At 33.4% G+C, this 19036-nt stretch overlaps 1 long non-coding RNA gene across 1 annotated transcript; it reads right to left on the bottom strand.

Annotated features, from left to right (window-relative positions):
• Positions 1-4756: 4756 nt before the first annotated feature.
• On the bottom strand, positions 4757-18583 carry LOC111734003. Its single transcript, XR_002778256.1, has 3 exons — positions 18450-18583; positions 10321-10324; positions 4757-4766 (listed from the first exon to the last, which is right to left on the bottom strand). It is a non-coding gene; the product is annotated as an uncharacterized LOC111734003 (long non-coding RNA).
• Positions 18584-19036: the final 453 nt, after the last annotated feature.

Genomic DNA, 19036 nt, shown 5'->3' with positions numbered 1-19036 from the left:
TCACACTGGTGGCAGATGGCCTCGATTTCTGTTGTGGCTTTTTGAGGCAACTGTAAGCACAGCATCTGCGGATTGCTTGCTGAATCTTAACAGGTAGCCCTGGAGGGGCACAGGCTGGGGCTAAATTTGGCCTGCAGCTGAACCCCTCTCAGAAGTGTGCCATGGGACACCCACCACACAAAGCCGCACTAATAAGACCAGGTGATTTAAGAGCTTTGCTTAGTACATAGAAACAGACACAGAGAGGCAGCCAAAATGGGAAGACAAAAAAGCAGAAACCATATGAGAGAACAGGACAGAAATCCAGAAATAATGGAGTCAAGCAATCTAACAGATGCAGAGTTCAAAACACTGGTTAAAGATACTCAATGAACTTAGAGAAAGTGTAGATGAATTCAGTAAGAACTTAACAAAGAGATAAAAACATAAAAATAGGAATGGAAATTATAAAAGGAAACCAGTAAGAAATGAGGAACACATTATCTGAGGTGAAAAGTATATCAAATGGAATAAACAGAGTGAATAAAGAAAAGGATCAAATGACCTATATAGAGGATGGGAAAGCCAAGGACATCCAATCAGAATAGCAAGAAAAAAGAAGCCAAGACTATAATAATTTAAGGAGCCGATGGAACACTACTAAATGTAAAAATATCCATGTCATAGGGTACCAGAAAAAAAAAAAAAAGATGTTGAATAGCTATTTGAAGAAGTAATGATGGAAAACTTTCCTCACCCGGTGAAGGAAATAGACATAAAACCCCAGGAAGCTCAGAGAGTCCCCAAAACCAGGAACCGAAAGAGGCCCACACAAGACGCATCATAATTAAAATGCCAAAGGTTAAATACAGAAAGAGTCTTAAAACCAGCAAGAGAAAAGCAATTACTTACCTACAAGGGAGCACCAATAAGACTGGCAGCTGGTTTCTCAAAAAAAAACTATGTAGGACAGAAGGACTTGGCAGAAAATATTTGACGTGGTGAAAACTCAGGATCTACAACCAAGAATACTTTATCCAGCAAAGCTATCATTTAGAGTCAAAGAACAGATAAAGAGTATCCCAGACAAAAATAAGCTAAGGGAATTTATCAATACCAAGCCAGTATTACAGGAAATGTTGGAGAGACTTCTTTAAGAAAAAGAACATGTATCAAAAACAGGAATAAAGAATGGTAATAACTACATTCCTATCAACAAGTACCTCAAATGGAAAAGAATTAAGTGCTCCAACCAAAAGACAGAGCGCCTGAATGGATAAGAAAACAAGCCCTTTAGATATGCTGCCTACAAGAGACACTTCAGATTAAAAGACACACAGAGACTAATAGGAAGGGGATGGAAAATGATATTGCCTTGTTGGACCTAGAGGGTATTGAGCTGAATGAAATGAGTCAGATAGAGAAAGACAAATATTGCATGATTTCGTGTACATGTGGAATCTAAAGAACAAAATCAACAACAACAACAATAACACCAACAATGAAGGCGGAAACAAACTCATAGATACAGAGAATATTTAAAGGATACTAGATGGGAAGGGCCTTAGGGAGATGGCAAAAAAAAAAAAAGGCAAAATGATTAAGAGGAACAAATGGATAGTTGCAGAATAGACATAGAGATGTAGAGTGTAGCATGGTAAAGATGGTTAATAATGTTGCAATAAATTTGTAAGGGGGAAATCGGGTACTAGATTTAGTGGGGTGATAGCTTTGCAAGTCATGTGGATCTATGATCATTATGCTATACAACTTAAACTGGCATATTATTTTATATCAACTATAATTGAGAGAAAAATCATTGAATTGTACAATGTAAATACAAGCAATTAATTGTCTATTATATTTCATAAAGCCAGAAATAAAGACAAGTTTCTTAAAAAAAAATAAAAGAAAAAGGAAAGAGAGAGGAACTAAGTAAATAAAATTAGAAATAAAAGAGCAATAGTAACTATAGACTCTTCAGAAATATAATGGATTATGAGAAAATACTACAAGCAATTATATGCCAAGAAACTGGACAGTCAGGAGAAATGGATACATTCCTAGAAACAAACAATCTTCCAAGACGGATCATGGAGAAACAAAAAATCTCAACAGACCGATTACTACCTATGAAATTTAATCAGTAATCAAAAAACTCCCCACAAAAGAAATTCCTGGACTTAATGCCTTCACAGGTGAAATTTAACAACCATTCAAAGAAGAATTAACACCTAGTCTTCTCAAACTATTCCAAAAAATTGAAGAGGAGGGTAAACTCCCAACTGCATTCTGTAAGGCCACTATTACCCTGATTCCAAAATGACCCAAAGATATTACAAAACAAAACAAAAGTAACGAATGAACAACCCCTCCAAAAAAACAAAAACAAACAAACAAAAATTATAGGCTAATATCCCTGAAGAACATTAATGTGAAAATCTTCAACAAAATATTAGCAAACTGAATTCAGAAATATATTAAAAATATCATACACCATGATCAAATTGGGTTTATACCTGGGATGCAAGGTTAGTTTAATGTCCGCAAATCAATTAATATGATACATGACAGTAACTAATTGAAAGATAAAAATCATAATTATTTCGATAGATGCAGAAATAGCATTTGACAAAATCCATCACCCATTTATGATAAAAATTCTTGGCAAAGTTGGAATAGAGGGAACATACCACAACATGTTAATGGCTATATATGAGAAATCTACAGCTAACATCATACTCAATTGGGAAAGGCTAAAAGCATTTTCCTTAAGATCAGGAACAAGACAAAGATGCCTACTTTCACCACTCCTACTTAAAAATGTATTGGAAGTCTTAACCACAGCAATAAGACAAGAAAGAGATAAAAAGGAATCTGAATTGGAAAGGAAGAAGTAAAACTCTTGTTATTTGTCAATGACATGATACTATATACAAAGAACTCTGAAGATTCCACCAAAAAACTGTTAGTACTGATCAATGAACTCAGTAAAGCAGCAGGATACAAAATTAATATTTAGAAGTTGGTGGCATTTTTATACACCAATGATAAAATATCAAAGAAATTAAGAAAACAATCTCATTTACAACTACGTCAAGAAAAATAAAATACCTAGGCATCCAATTAACCAAGGTGATAAATTATCCGTTCTCCAAAAATTATGTCATTGAAAAAAGAAATTGAAGAAGATGTAAATAAATGGAAGCATATACCTGACTCATGGGTAGGAAGAATCGACATCATTAAAATGGTCATCCTGAATGGAAAATTCTCCCAAGAAAATATACAAATAGCTAACTAACATATGAAAAAATGCTCAAAATCGCTAGCTATTAAGGAAATGCAAATCAAAACCACAATGAGGTACCATCTCACATCTGTTAGAATACCTGTTATTGACAGGACAAGTAATAACAAGTGTTGGAGAGGATGCAGAGAAAAAGGAACCCTCATATACTGTTGGTGGGACTGCAAATTGGTACAGCCACTATGGAAAACAGTATGGAGTTTCCTAAATAAACTAAGACTTGATCTACCATATGATCCAGCAATCCCTCTACTGGGTCTTTATCCCAAAGACTTGAAAACCCATATCTGAAAAGATATTTGCACACTGATGTTCATAGCAGCATTATTCATGGTGACCAGGACATGGAAGCAGCCGAAGTGTCCTACAATAGATGATTGGATAAAAAAGCTGTGGTTCATCTTTGCAATGGAATATTACTCAGTCATAAAGAGAGATGAAATACTGCCATTTGTGACATCATGGATGGACCTTGAGATAATCATGCTTAGCGAAATAAGTCAGACAGAAAAAGTTGAAAAACACATGATATCACTTATATGTGAGATATAAATCTAAAAGTGACAAACAAACAGGACAAACAGGGACTCATGGACATGGACAATAGACTAGTGGTTACCAGAGGGTAGGGGAGCAGGGGAGAGGAGGGCGGTAGATGGGGCAAAAGGGATCAAATATGTGGTGACAGAAAGAAATCTAACTATGGGTGGTGAACACATAATACTATATATATATATATATATATATATATATATATATATATATATACACACACACACACACACACACACACACACACACACATACACACACTCACACACACTTTATTGTTAAATTGTACATCTGAAACTTACTAGATTTTGTTAACCAATGTCATCGTAACATAATATAAAAAATAAATAAAATAAAATAAAATAAAATGGCCACACTACCCAAAGCAATCTGTAGCTTCCATAAAATCTCTGCAAAATACCAATGGCATTTGTCAGAGAGCTGGAACAAATAATTCTAAAATTTATATGGAACCATAATAGATCTTGTATAGCCACGGCAATCTGGAGAAAGAACAAAGTAGGCAGTATCATACTACCTGATATCAAACTCCATTGCAAGGCTATAGGAATCAAAACAGCATGGTAATAGCATAAAAACAGTTAGATAGATAGATAGATAGATAGATAGATAGATAGATAGATAGATAGAAAGATAGATGATAGATAGATAATTGATACATACATACATACATACATACATACATACATACATACATACATACATACATAGATGATAGATAGAAATAAATAGATCAGTTGAACAGAATAGAGAGCCTAGAAATCAATCCATGCCTATATGGTCAGTTAACATAAGACAAAGGAGGCAAGAATATACAATGGGGTACAGGTGGTCTCTTCAACAAATCATGTTGGAAAAACTGAATGGATACATGCAAAAAAAGAAAAAAAAACTGGACCACTTTCTTACACCATATACAAGAATAGACTCAAAATGAATTAAAGACTTAAATGTAAGACCCGAAACCATAAAACTTCCCGAGGAAAACATAGGCAGTAAACTCTCTGATACTATTATTAGTAATTATTTTTCTGATATGTCTCCTCAGGCAAAGGAAACAAAAGGAAAAACAAATGGGACAAAATCAAACTAAAAAGTTTTTACACAGCAAAGGAAACTATCAACAAAATGAGAAGAGAATCTACTACATGGGAGAAGATATTTGCCAATGATACATTAGATAAGGGGTTAAAATCCAAAATTTATAAAGAACTCATACATCTCAACACCAAAAAAACCCCAAACGATCCAATTAAAAACGTCAGAAGACCCGAATAGGTATTTCTCCCCCCCCCCAAAAAAAAATTCCAGGTGGCCAATAGATATATTGAAAAGATGTTTGTCACTCATCATCAGAGAAATGCAAATTAAAGCCACAATGAGATATCATCTCACACTTGTCAGAATGGCTATCATCAATAAATCAAAAAACAAGTGTTGGTGAGGTTATGGAAAAAGGGAACCCTCATATACTGTTAATGAGATTGTAAATTGGTACAGCTATTATAAAAACAGTTTGGAAGTTTCTCAAAAAATTAAAAATAGAACTCTCTCATGACCCAGCAATTTCACTTCTGGGTATTTATCCAAAGAAAACCAAGATACTCTTTGTAAAGATCCACACACTCCTATGTTTACTGCAGCGCTATTCACAATAACCAAGATACGGAAGCAACCTAAGTACTCATCAATACACAATTGTATAAAAAAAAGATGATATATATAATGCAATATTACTCAGCCATACAAAATGAAATCTTACCATTTGCAACAATGTGGATGCACCTAAAAGGTATTAAATTGAGTGAAATAAGTGGGACTGAGAAAATAAATATTATATGATTTCACATATGCAGAATCTAAGGAATAAAGGAAATGAAAAAACTAAATGAAACAGACTCAGATACAGAGGACAGTCGGGTGGTAGCCAGAGAGGGGAAGGTGGTTGGGGGGATGGGTGAAAAAAGTGAAGGGATGAAGAAATACAAATTAGTTGTTATAAAACACTCATGGGGATGTATATACCTGAAACTAATATAAAATTATAAAAAATTGACTACAGTTTAATGAGAATATAAGATTTTCACAAAAGAGCTCTAGTATCAGATAATATACCAATGCATATCTAAAATTTGGCTTACTGATAATAACAAAACTTCTTTTTAGATTGTTGGTCTCTTAATGAAAGATTATAAATGTTCTTTTAAAATATCTCCATCATTATTATATATTTAAATATATATTTTTTTATTTACAATTGTGTTTTGCTTTATAATTTTGAGAAAATATTGGATGTGAAAATGTTTGGAAGTGTTGAATCTTCTTTGTAATGCATTTTCTCATTTATATTTAATAATGCTTTCCTGCCTTTATGGTTTCTTTGTTTTAAATGAGTATAGCTAAACCAGTTTCCTTTTGGTTTAAATAAATCTACCAACTTATTATTGCTTTCTTCTTTTCCTGTTCTTTTTATATTCTTTTTCCTCCTTAACTTTATGTCTGCTGTGTAGATTAAGTATTTGTAATATACCATTTTGTCATTTATTAGCTTTTTGTTTTTTGGTCTTTTACTATTCCTTTATTGATTATCCTAGAAACATTTACATTCATCATAACCTTATTAAATTCTAATATGAATTAGTATCTTACCATTTTGTGCTAGTGCAATGACTCTAGAAGACTTTGTAAACAATACTATAAATGAAGCCATTTTAAAATGGAACTATAGCTGCTATCCCAGAGAAATTGCCTTGCATGTCTTATGCCTCAAACATTTGGAAAGTTAAAACAGGGCAAAAGAACCTTTGGGCTGGGTCTAAAACAATACTGTTTCTCAAAGAACTGTATGCAAATATAATAAGAAAGCAGATATTATGACTACTTGGACTGATGGCTATTGAACTAAAAATTAAAAATATTATTTAAAATTAATATCTCTATGTTAGCTTATCTGCAATAGTAACGCCTTCTTTCTACTGATGTAATTTCCCCTTCCCTTTCTCACAAACACCCACTTTTCTTTGTCTCCTAATCAAAACACTATTTAAGCTTCTGCCTGAATCAGTGTTTCCCAAATAGCTATATTTTTTATCTCAAATAAATGCTTGCTGCTTCTCACTTTGAAAGGACTTTTATTTTTAGGTTCACAACTTTAATTCCATTTATCTTGACTTATATGGCTGCTGTTTATTTTCTTTAGTAAATTTAACATCTTAAATAAATTTATCTAACACAGTGAATATTTATTTTATATATTTCCCCTTTTCATTGCTCAACATTGCTGTTAGGGTTGGGGGCTGGCAATGTCAGTTGACCTTAACCCAATCAGAAATTGCAATTATTCAAGTCTAGATTTAAATCCATATGATGGCTATAATATTTTTTAAATTTTAGATTCACTTATATTCTTACAGTATAGGACTTTAGGATGTGAGGTTTTAGGGTTTCAACCTAAAGCCTGTGATGTTTATATGGATTCCAAATTCCAACTTTTGTCTCCTTAGCCCCATGGTACTGAGCCTTGTGGCATCTCAGGCACCACATTTTGAACTGGTAGATACCTGTAGGTGAAGGAAATGTTCCCAATGCCAGCTTGGTTTCACTTCTCAGCATTTCTATCATTTTCTGAGTCAAAGCCCTCCAATTCCTCACTGTCTTGATAGCTATCAGTTCTTTTAGCACATTTAGATAGACACCATTACAAGGGAGACATTTGTTCCTCCTTGTTACAGAGATCATATGTGATGATAATGGTGGTGGTGATTCTAGTGATACCAGGAGCTAATAATTTTAAGTGTTACTTGTGTGCTTTTATTACAAATTCCTCATTTAATTCTCACAATAAGCCCACCAAGGAGGTGACAAAATCGTTCTCATTTCACAGATGTGGATGCCAAATTCACAGAATTGTGCAATTTGTTCAAGTTATATCCATATAAAGCCAGGAAGCCTAATAATAGCCTTGTTTCAAAAATATATTTTTAATGACATTTTGGGGAAAGAAGGGCTTAGAATATTACTCAACTTGGAGAGTTGATTTAAAAGGAAAGTTAAGGAAATGAATAAGCAGAGGCAGAAGTGGTCTCTTTCATAGTTAGAAGATGTGATAGCAGGTCTTCCAAATCCTAGTAAAACCCAAAGCATGAAATAAACATATATGTATTTACACAACTATAAATAAATGATGAAAATAAATTTTAAAAATAGGAGTACAGGAACAAACTTTCCTTATACAAGAACTCCAAATAATTTATGTAGATGATCCTCTTCCAGGAGGTGGAACTTGATTCCTTCCCCTTGAATTGGGCTGGATTTAGTGTCTTACTTTCAATGAATAGAATGTGGAGAGGTAAAATAGTAACTTTACAGTAAAAAAAAAAAGACTGGCAGACATAACCTTAATGAAATGATCAAGGTTAACATTACCACTCAAAAGTCATATTTACACAATGTGCCCTTAGTGTGATGTGATGAGAAGGGCATGCTGCCTCTGCAATATTCTTCCCTCAAAACCACAACCCCAAACTAATCATGAGAAAAGCATCAGACGAATCCAAAGTGAAAAAAAATTCTACATAATATCTGACCAATACTCTGAAATGATCAAAGTCGTGAAAACAAGGACAGACTGAGAAGCTGTCACAGATCAGAGAAGACTAAGGAGACATGATAACTAAATACAGTGTAATAAACTGGATTGAAATTTTGAACAGAAAGTAGGAATTAGTGGAAAACAAGTAAAATCTGGAAATATCTGTACTTTAGTTAATGATAATATACTAATGTTCATTTCTTAGTTCTGGGGAATTTACCAGAGTTATGTAAATGCTAATTTTAGGGGAAATGAGATAAAAGTTATATAGAGACTCTACACTTACCATTGAATCTTTTTGTTAAATATAAAATTATTTCAAAATAAAACATTTATTTAAAAAAGTCTTAGTAAAATCTAAAAAAAGTTCAGAGTTCCTAAAGTATATTACCTGTAAAGATAACATGCACAAGTGTGTGTCTCATAAAATAGCACTTATTCAGAAGGCATACACTCTATGACATAAACTAAGAACAACTGAAAAATAAATTCTTGGAGTATGAACAGTAGAAGTAAAAAATTAATTATAAACAGAATGAAATGGAATGAAAAATAAAAAATTAATTATAAACAGAATGAAATGGAATGAAAAATAAAAAAGGCTACAATTCAGTATTAAATCTGTTATTCAAATATCTTGTCATTGAAAAACTTTATGAACCTTTGAGGAGTGTTAACTATACTAGCTGGAAATGATCAGAAAAGTGGCACTTGAGGTAATAAGAAACTAGCCTTATGCAATGGTCACTCCATCTTCTGTTATACTTCACTAATAGTACAAGAAATAAAGAGACAGGAACCTTTAGCCATAGAATATGAGATATCATGGACTGTAAAGTATGGATAAAAATGTGTAGGAAGCTGTAGTGATGAATTCTCTAGACTCTGTAAATGAAACATTGCAGTCTACATGCAAATGTGTCATGTACTGCAGCTTAGGATGAACAGTTTCTCTCTTCAGAATTCAGATATGAGGAGATTTTTGGGTTGGACACATCTGATTCATAGAAAGTCATAGGAATGTGGATAAAAACTAAAAGTTATTAATTTCAGTTTAAACATGAAATATGTACTCTCCAAATTTAAATTACATTAATTAAATACTGTACTGTACAGCACAGAATAGAACCTTTCCATAGTAATTCTATTAGACAGCAATATTCTAAGAAGTGGTTAGCATAACTTAAAACTCTTTAAGCTACATAACAAAGATATACCTAAAAGTGGTGATAAAGACAGGAATTTCCATTGGAATTTAGCACTTTGAGGTTCTCAGGGCATACTGTAGTACTTTGGAGCACGTGGAACCAGTTCATGTCAATAACCACGATTGTAATGATACATGACAGGCAATGACTGAGGGCACGGGAGATAAGGCCAGGAAGTTTCCCACGGGTTTTTAAAAACGGGAGCTATATGAACTCAAAGGTTCACTTAGAAATAATTATTTAAGACTATGAGGGATCTGAAGGCGATGCAATGAAAGGTAAGGACAATGTAGATTAATATGATCAAAAAAGATTTTTTTTTGTATCTTTTATGGTTATCTGGGACAGCATTGGCTTCATAAGTTCATATAAAGGGAAATCTCTTTGAAAAATAATTAGATCTCAGAGAGAAATGACAATAAGCTTTAGAATGTGACTTGGAAGAAAAAAAGCTAGAATATAAACCTTCTGGAAATTAACAATAGGAAGGAGTTGGTTGTGTGGGCAGAGTTGGAAAATTAAATCGCTGAATAGATGAATGAGACTTAGAAAGGGCTCAGTTGTGTAATTATATAGGACAGTCTCACTTAACTCTATTTTTTCTACACCTATGATGAAAGAGCAACATGTTCGTATTAAAAGATGAGATTTTATTATACAAATCTTTAGTTTGCCATTGAAGGTTTATAGATATAATAGGAGTTAATATGATTTTATAACTTCTGTTAACATTTTATTAAGTTGGCTTTCTTTATTCTAATATCATTAATGTTGTAAATCAGACTTCTTTGAAAGAAAAACAAGAAGGTCAAGAGATGATCACAGTTTTCAATAGTAGCCAATTGGACATGTCCTTATATTCATACAAATTCATTCAAAATTTCTATTTTAAATCAATTGTAGGTGATTTCCCCCTCCTCATTTCCTTACGTAGGAAGATTAATTTATCTAAAATCATCTTGTAATATGTTTCCAGTGAATTTTTCACTTTTGGCAAGAAGGTTAGCAAAAGAGGATCTGTGAGTATTATTAAGCCATTTTCAAAAAAATCATGGGGGTGGGGGATTTCTTCTTAAAAGAGACCTGGACAGAAACAGTATTTTTAATCAAAAATGTTAGTTAGAAACTAATGAAGTTTTGTCAAGCTGGAGGAAATAATTATACCATGTGATATGTCAAAAAATTAAAGTTAATGTTAGGTATTTTTTCCTTCGGAATTTATCTTCTGCATGATTTTGATATAGAAGAAATTTTACTAATGATTTTGTTAAGTATTGTTGGATTGTTACCAGAAATTCATTTGGGCTTTGCCCAGTTCATTGTGGATTCAGTAACCTCAAAATTGAAAAACAGTGTGTAGTTATTTTTACTGATTAATAGTGCAATCTCTTGTGGAATAATACAATTATTTTATTCTCTAATATACATTTGCTTTGTTTTATTTGTAAATAATTCTAAACTTTCTCAAATTAGTACAGTTACTTGTAACATTGATGTTGGGCATATGTCATTACAATCTTTTGACTATTATTTTTTTGTGTGGGTTGGTACACATTTTCTTCAATCTCTATCCTTGTTTACAGTTCATAATGGTATTATGAAACCAAGGTAGATTTAAAGAACGATTTATAGCTTTAAATGTATTTGTAGAGGAGAATAAGTGTTGAAAATAACTAATCTAGAATTTACTCAGGAAGCAAGTAAAGGAACCATAAAATGAATCCAAAAGTGTAGAAGACAGGAAATCAATATGAAGATTGTATTATTAAAGTAGAAATTAAGACAAACCATATTATAAAAATTATCAAATAAGCCACAAATTATTTTTTGGAAACATTAATAAAATATAAAAGTAAATTCTAGTAGATTTGATGAAAAAGATAATGGACAAATAAACAACATTGGGATTGAAAAAGTGGGTGCTAATGGATGTAGTAAAGAGTAAAAATGAATAAAAGAAGACATAACTTTATTTCAAGTTATTTGAAGTCAAAATGAGATGGAAATTATATTGAAAATTATAAATGACTACAATAAGACTCAAAGGAAGAAAAAACGCTAAGTATGCCATTTATCATAAAAAAGTTGAACCTGATGGCAGTTATAACTAACCTAAAAGGTCCTAAGCTCTGATGTATTGATCAGTTTTAGGATATAAAAAAAGGACGATAAAATTGTAGTCATTTTATGAGGCTCGGATATCATAATACAAAAACTCCGTAACTTGACAAAAAAAAAAAAAACTTGAAGCAAATAAAAACAAAACAAACAAATAAACCAAATACCTACTAGTTGTTATCCAATTTTACTTATGGATGGAAGTAAGTTTAGATGTACACGTAGAGTTTTCGCCAGGAATGTAAGAATAATTGAACATTAGAAAATACATTAATATAATTGTCTATATTAACAGATTGAAAAGGAAAATGTATATCATTTTGTATATACTCTGTTCTGGTCTGATCTGTTTTCTCTATAGAACAGATTAAACAACAGAGAAATTAATGTAAAAAAAATTCAGCCATTTATATGGATAAAATATCAACATGCTAAAAAAATATAATACCACAGTATAAATTTTTCCATTGAGCCCCACTTATCCAAAATGATATCCAGCAAAAGCAAAAGAAAACAAAGCAAAATATACAGAGAAAAATGATTTAGTGGCAGAAAAAACAGATGAATTATTTAATACTTATTTAGATGAAAAATGAGAACAGGTGTTACAGTTTTGTTAATTGTATCCTTTTTAGTTTTTACTTTTTGGTGTTTTTGTAACTACCAGAATCTTTCTCCATTTATTTAGATCTGTAACTACTCTCAGAAATCTTTTTTAGTTTTTACTTGAATTTCTTTTATTAAATTTGTTCCTATGTGTTTTATTTTTTTGAGGCTTTTATGAATAAAATTGTTTTCTTAATTTTATTTTAAAATTATTTATTGTTAATATATAGAAATATAATTGATTTGAATAGGTTTAGCTTGCATTCTGTTAGTAATTTACCATACTTTTTAATTCTAGAATTTTTATTTAGTTTTTTAAAAAATATTTTCTATTTATTGATAATCTCTATTTGATGCATCATTGGTTTCATACTTTCCTTTAGTTCTTAAATGTGGGCTTTATTTTTTGAAATATTTAACATTCATTTTTTTCCAACTTTGAAGTTTTTTTGCTATGTCTAACACTTGAGCAACATCGAAGGCAATTTTGTTAACTTCTTTTTGTCCTGTATGTAGTCACACTTTCTTCTTTCTTTTTATGCCTCCTTTTATATTGTTGAAAAATGCATGATGCTATATTGATTCTGATCTCCCTAAGGTTATTATTGTTGCTTTATTTTTTTTGTGTATATGTTTAGTGACTTGCCTTGACTAATTCTGTATGGTCTGACTCCCTGACAGTATGTGGCCACAGATGTCTCTACTATTTTTTTTTTTAATTATTGTTTTTCTTTTTATTTTTTTTTTTTTTTTAGAAATTACTCTTGTGTCAGTATAGTTTAGTAAGCTGTGTTCAAATACTGAGCCTGTAAGTCTTCTACCCCTTGCCAACAGATCTCTGTTTGGGATTGGGTGTGTATTCAAAGTTCAGGAAGTTTACAAGTTGGCTCTGACATTTACTTTTTCTTGCATGCATTCATACAACCTTGCTCATGTAGGCATCCTTTCGAACTGCCAGGAATGTGTGGAAGATCATGATGGCCCACTATGGCTATCTTTCACAGGATTTCTCTCTAAATTTTCTTGCTAGTTGCTAGTATATTACTTCCCCCAGTCAATGTTGCACCCTCAGGCTAGCTGGCAGGTTAAACTTTTCCATTTGCCTTTGAGTTTACTATTGGTTTTAAAATATTGCCCCTGGGTTTGGGTTTCTTTCTATTCCTCTCTAAATTGAGTTAGCCACCTCCAGCAGGATTTTCATGGCCTTCCCTGACCTGGTAGAATTGCACTAAGGGTACTGAATATGGGAAGCGAATGGAAACAGCTCTGATTAGAACCTCAGCTGTGCTTACCTCAGGTTTAGTAGTTTTTCTAGAATAAACAATTCTCAATTTATTGTATGACTATGATACATTTCCAGAGTCTTTATATGATTGTCTTTGAAAATATTGTTGAGTTTTATCATTGTTTGGGGAGATAGTATTAGCCAAGCTCTTCACTACAATATTCTGAAAGTTCCCTATACTAGAAAAATCAGAGGGTCAGAATTGCTGTAGCCCCTTTTTGACTGTATGGTCTTAGAATGCATTGTGAACATTTCTACTTACCTAAGGACTGAGTGTCATGCAAATAACCAAAAAAAAAAAAACTTAAATAAAAGTTTAGTTGGATGTTTAAAAGGGCCTTTGGAGGCCTGTTGGGTGATGGTGTAGTAAAGAGAAGTATTCGAGCTTTAGCTCACATCTCTGTAATATGGTTGGGGGTATGGGAGAAAGACCCCATGTTACTCAGAGTTTATACTAGAGGCTGTCATTCAGAAAGTTTTGGCTGAACATCACATGTAAACTTGGTACCTCAGTGAACTAATGGATTAATGAGCTCCAGAACATCCATTACTGAGTTTGAAATTTGCAAATGCTACAGGCTAACACAAGTGGACTACATTATTATCAGATAATCAACATCCTGAATGCATTACCTAGAAATAACATGATATAACTTTTATCAGAGTATATTATGGAAGTCAGTGCATAATCATATCTTAAAATATCTTTTGCCCATTTTCAAAGAAAATATATACTTAAAACAGAAGCAGAGTTTAATGATATTTGAGAAGTTTTGTGTTATGAAATACAATTTCATATGAAATACAATTGTGATCTTTTTCAGTTCCTCAGATAGAATATACTCCCTGTATTTACTGGGTCTTTTTCAGGTTAACTACTAATATTTCCTCAGAAAGCAGATCTATTATCACTTTCTGGGGATCCCTCCTGATCTTCTAGACTTGGTCCATTCTTCTTATCGTTTGTTATCACAGCACTAAATTCAGTGTTTATAACAGTTGTATTAATACATTCATTTGTATAAGTCTTTTCATTCAAGCTAAACTTCACCAGGATAAGGACTTTATACCTCCTTCTCTATTTTTAATTTACTCTTCCATTATATTCTCTGCTTGTAGAAAAATGACTGCATATAGTAAGTCTCAATAACTATTTATTTAATAAATAGGGGGAAAGAACCAAGGCTTCTGGTCAAGATGATGGAGTAGGTAGATGCTGGGCTTGCCTCCTCTCGCAACCACATCAAAATTACAATTAAATCACAGAATAACCATCATTGAAAATCTGGCTGAACAGAAGTCCTACAACTGGGGATGCAGAGAAGAAGCTACCTCAAGGCTGGTAGGAGGTATAGAGAGATGGAACTGGTTGGTTCTACACCTACATGTGGCTGTTGAAAATTGCAAGGGATATCTCGGCTGCCAAGATCCCCAGGAAGAGCAAGGGGTCCTAAGCCCACCCCACGCTCCTCAGCTCAGGGTTCCAGTGCTGATAAGAAGAGTTCCCCAAACTTCTGGCTGTGAAAACCAGCAGAGATTATGGCTGAGTGAGATGAAGAATAGTTGCAGTCCTAGGCATTACTCTTAAAGGGTCCTCATGCAGGCTTGCTTGCTGATGGACTCACTCACTCACTCTGAGCTCCAGTGCTAGGGCAGCAGCTTGAAAGATGCCAGGAACATATGGTGAGGAATTGAGTTGTCATCCGGGTAAGGGCTGAAGGGGCAGCTTTCTTCCAGATACAAATGCTGACGAAGGACATTGTTCCTTTGTTGAATCCCTCCCCCACTCAGATTACAGACACAGGCAGCTGCCATATCTGAGTCTCCATCAACCTGGCTTATGTGGTCACCCCACCCTGGTGATTCCCTGAGATCCTGTCCCACTCAACTTGCATTTCCACTCAAGCCCAGCACTAGTGGAAACTGGCCTCAGTTTGCAGCTTGGACTCTCAAGGTACATCCAAGCACAGTGTGGGTGGGGGCCATCTGCAAATTTCTTAGTGGCTCATGTGAGGTGGCCCTGGGCAGGACAGTCTATAGCTGAACTTGACCTATGGTAGGGCCCCGCCCATGAGGCCCCAGCCTGCATGTCAGGTGGTCAGCTTGAGTCTGAGAAGGAGTAACACCCGGGGTCACATGCAAGAATAACACACCCAAAGGACAGACACGGCAGGCGCCGAATCCCTGCAAAAGTGAATTCTGCTCTGTAAGGTCAGCCCCTACACCATGGCTTCTCCACTGTAGTAACTGGACAATTTTTACAACCAATCAACCTAAGGATTAATCTCTCCTATTAACATGCAAATACAACCAAGGCTCAACTACAACAGGGGACACACACAACCTATACAAGGCACACAGCTGGAGCACCTGACTCAGGTGAACATGGAGACTGTGCCACTGGGCCCCATAGAACAACTACCACATAAAGCCATTCTGCTAAGATCAGGAGACATAGCACCTCTGCCTAATACATAGAAACAAACACAGGGAGGAAGCCAAAGTGGGAAGACAAAGGAACATGTCCCTAATGAAAGAACAGAACTAAACTCTAGAAAAAGAACGAAACAAAATGGAGACAAGCAATCTATCAGATGCAGAGTTCAAAACACTGATTATAAGGATATTCAAAGAACTTTGAGAAAGAGTAGATGAACTCAGTGAGAACTTTAACACAAAGATAAAAAACATAAAAGTGGATATAGGAAACATAAAACATAAAAAAGAACCAGTCAAAAATGAAGAATAGAATAACTTAAATGAAGAATACACTAGAAAGAATCAACAATTGATTAGTTGAAGCAGAGGATCAAATCAGAGATTTGGAAGACAAGGTAGCAGAAATAGGAATAGCAACAAGAAAAAATAATGCAAAATATGAGTACAGTTTAAGGGGCCTCTGGGACAACATCAAGCATACCAACATTAACATCATAGGGGTACCAGAAGAGAGATCAAGGGATTGAAAACCTATTTGAAGAAATGGTAATAGAAAACTTCCCTAACTTGGTGAAGGAAACAAACATACAAGCTCAGAGAGTCCCAAACAAATAAACGCATAGAGCCTCACTCCAAGACACATCATAGTTAAAAGACAAGCAAGAAGAATCTTAAAAGTGGCAAGAGAAAAGTGGTTATTTACCTACAAGCGACCTTCCATAAAACAGTCAGCTGATTTCTCAATAGAAATTTTTCAGGACAGAAGAGATTTGCATGAAATAATCAAAGTGATGAAAAAAAAAGGATATTCAACCAAGATTATTCTACCCAACAAAGCTATCATTTAGAGTTAAAGGCAACATAAAGAGTTTCCTAGACAAGAAAAAGTAAAAGGAGATTATCATCACCATACCAACGTTATAGGAAATGTTAAAGATACTTCTTTAAGAAGGAGAAAAAAAGAAAAAAGAGAAAAATGTGAATAATGAAATGGCCAGAACTTCAAAACTAGCAACAATTGCTTTACATGTAAATGGATTAAATGCTTTAATCAACAGATAGGGTGGCTGAATGGATAAGAAAATAAGATCCTTACATATGTTGCCTACAAGAGACTCACTTCATATTAAAAGACACACACAGACTGAAAGTAAAAGAATAAAAAAAAAAGATGTTTCATGAAAATGGAAACAGGCAAACAAAAAACTGAGATAGCAATATTTATACAAAAAACTGAGACAGCAATATTTATACAAAATAGACTTCAGATCAAAGACTATAACAAGAGATAAAGAAGGACCCAATTATCTCCCTTCTGGGTATTTATTCAAAAATCCAAATCATTACTTGAAGGAACATGATAATCAGTACGTTCATATGTTCATTGCAGCAGTATTTACAGTAGCCAAGATATGGAGGCAACCTGCGTGTTCAACAGTGGATGAATGGATAAAAAAGAGGTGGCACATATATATAATGGAATGTTACTTAGCCATAAAAAAGAATAAAATCTTGCCATCTGCAACAACATGGATGGACCTAGAGGGTATTGTGCTTAGTAGAGTATGTCAAACAGAGATAGAAAAATGTCATATGATTTCACTTACATATGGGAATCTAAAGAACAGAATAAATGAGCAAACAAAACAGAAACAAACTCATAGATACAGAAAACATTTTGTTGATTGCCAGATGGGAGGTGTTTAGGGGTGAGTGATAAAGAAGATGTGACTAAGAAGTACGATTGGTAGTTATATGGAGATGTAAAGTATAGCATAAAGAATATAGTCAATAATATTGTAATATCTCTGTAGTGTTAGATAGGTAGGAGATTTATCAGGGTGATCACATTGTAAGTTACATAAATGTCTAGTCACTATATTCAATGTCTGAAATTAATATAATGTAATGTGCCAACTGTAATCAAAAAATAAAAAAAATTAAAAAATAAATAGAGGAAATAATGAATAAATGAACGAATTCAAGAGACTTGAACATTTTCTAAGACACAGATAATATTTATAAAATTTAATTTAAAAATGACAAAGGAGGCAAGAGTATATGATGGAGTAAAGACAGTCTCTTCAATAAATGGTGGTAGGAAAATTGGACAGATACATGCAAAAAAAAAAAAAAACCTAGACCACCTTCTTATACTGTATACAAAAATAGACTCAAAATGGATTAAAAACTTAAATGTAAGACCCGAAATCATAAAATTTCTAGAAGAAAACATAGACAGTAAACTCTCTAATATTACTAACAGTAATTTCTTTTCAGATATATCTCCTTGGGTAAGGGAATTAAAAGAAAAATTAACAAATTGGACTACAATCAGACTAAAAAGTTGTTGTACAGCAAGGGAAACCATCAACAAAACAAAAAGACAAGCAACTGCTTGGGAGAAGATATTCACTTATAATACATCTGATAAGAGGTTAATATCCAAAATATATAAAGAACTCATACAGCTTAACAACAGATAAACAAACAATCCAATTAAAAAAATGCGCAGAAGACCTTAACAGATATTTCTCCAAAAAGGAAATACAGATGGTCACAGACATATGAAAAGATGCTCAAGGTCACTAATTATCAGAGAAATGAAAATTAAAACCACAATGAAATATCACCTCAGACTGTCAGTATGGCTATCCTCATTAAATCAAAGAACAACAGATGTTGGTGAGGATGTGAAGAAAAGGGAACTCTCATACACTGTTGGTGGGATTGCAAACTGGTACAGCCACAATAAAAAACAGTCTGGAGGTTTCTCAAAAAAATTTAAAAATGGATATACCTTTTGACTCAGCAATTGCACTTCTGGGTATTTATACAAAGAAAACTGAAACAGTAATTCATAAAGATCTATGCACCCCTCTGTTCATGACAGCACCATTTACAATAGCCAAGATATGGAAGCATCC

This window comes from Pteropus vampyrus, unplaced genomic scaffold (genome assembly GCF_000151845.1).
Source record: "Pteropus vampyrus isolate Shadow unplaced genomic scaffold, Pvam_2.0 Scaffold715, whole genome shotgun sequence".
Lineage (NCBI taxonomy): Eukaryota > Metazoa > Chordata > Mammalia > Chiroptera > Pteropodidae > Pteropus > Pteropus vampyrus.
The sequence above is the reverse complement of the archived record's forward strand: the minus strand, read 5'-3'. Positions and strand labels throughout refer to the sequence as shown.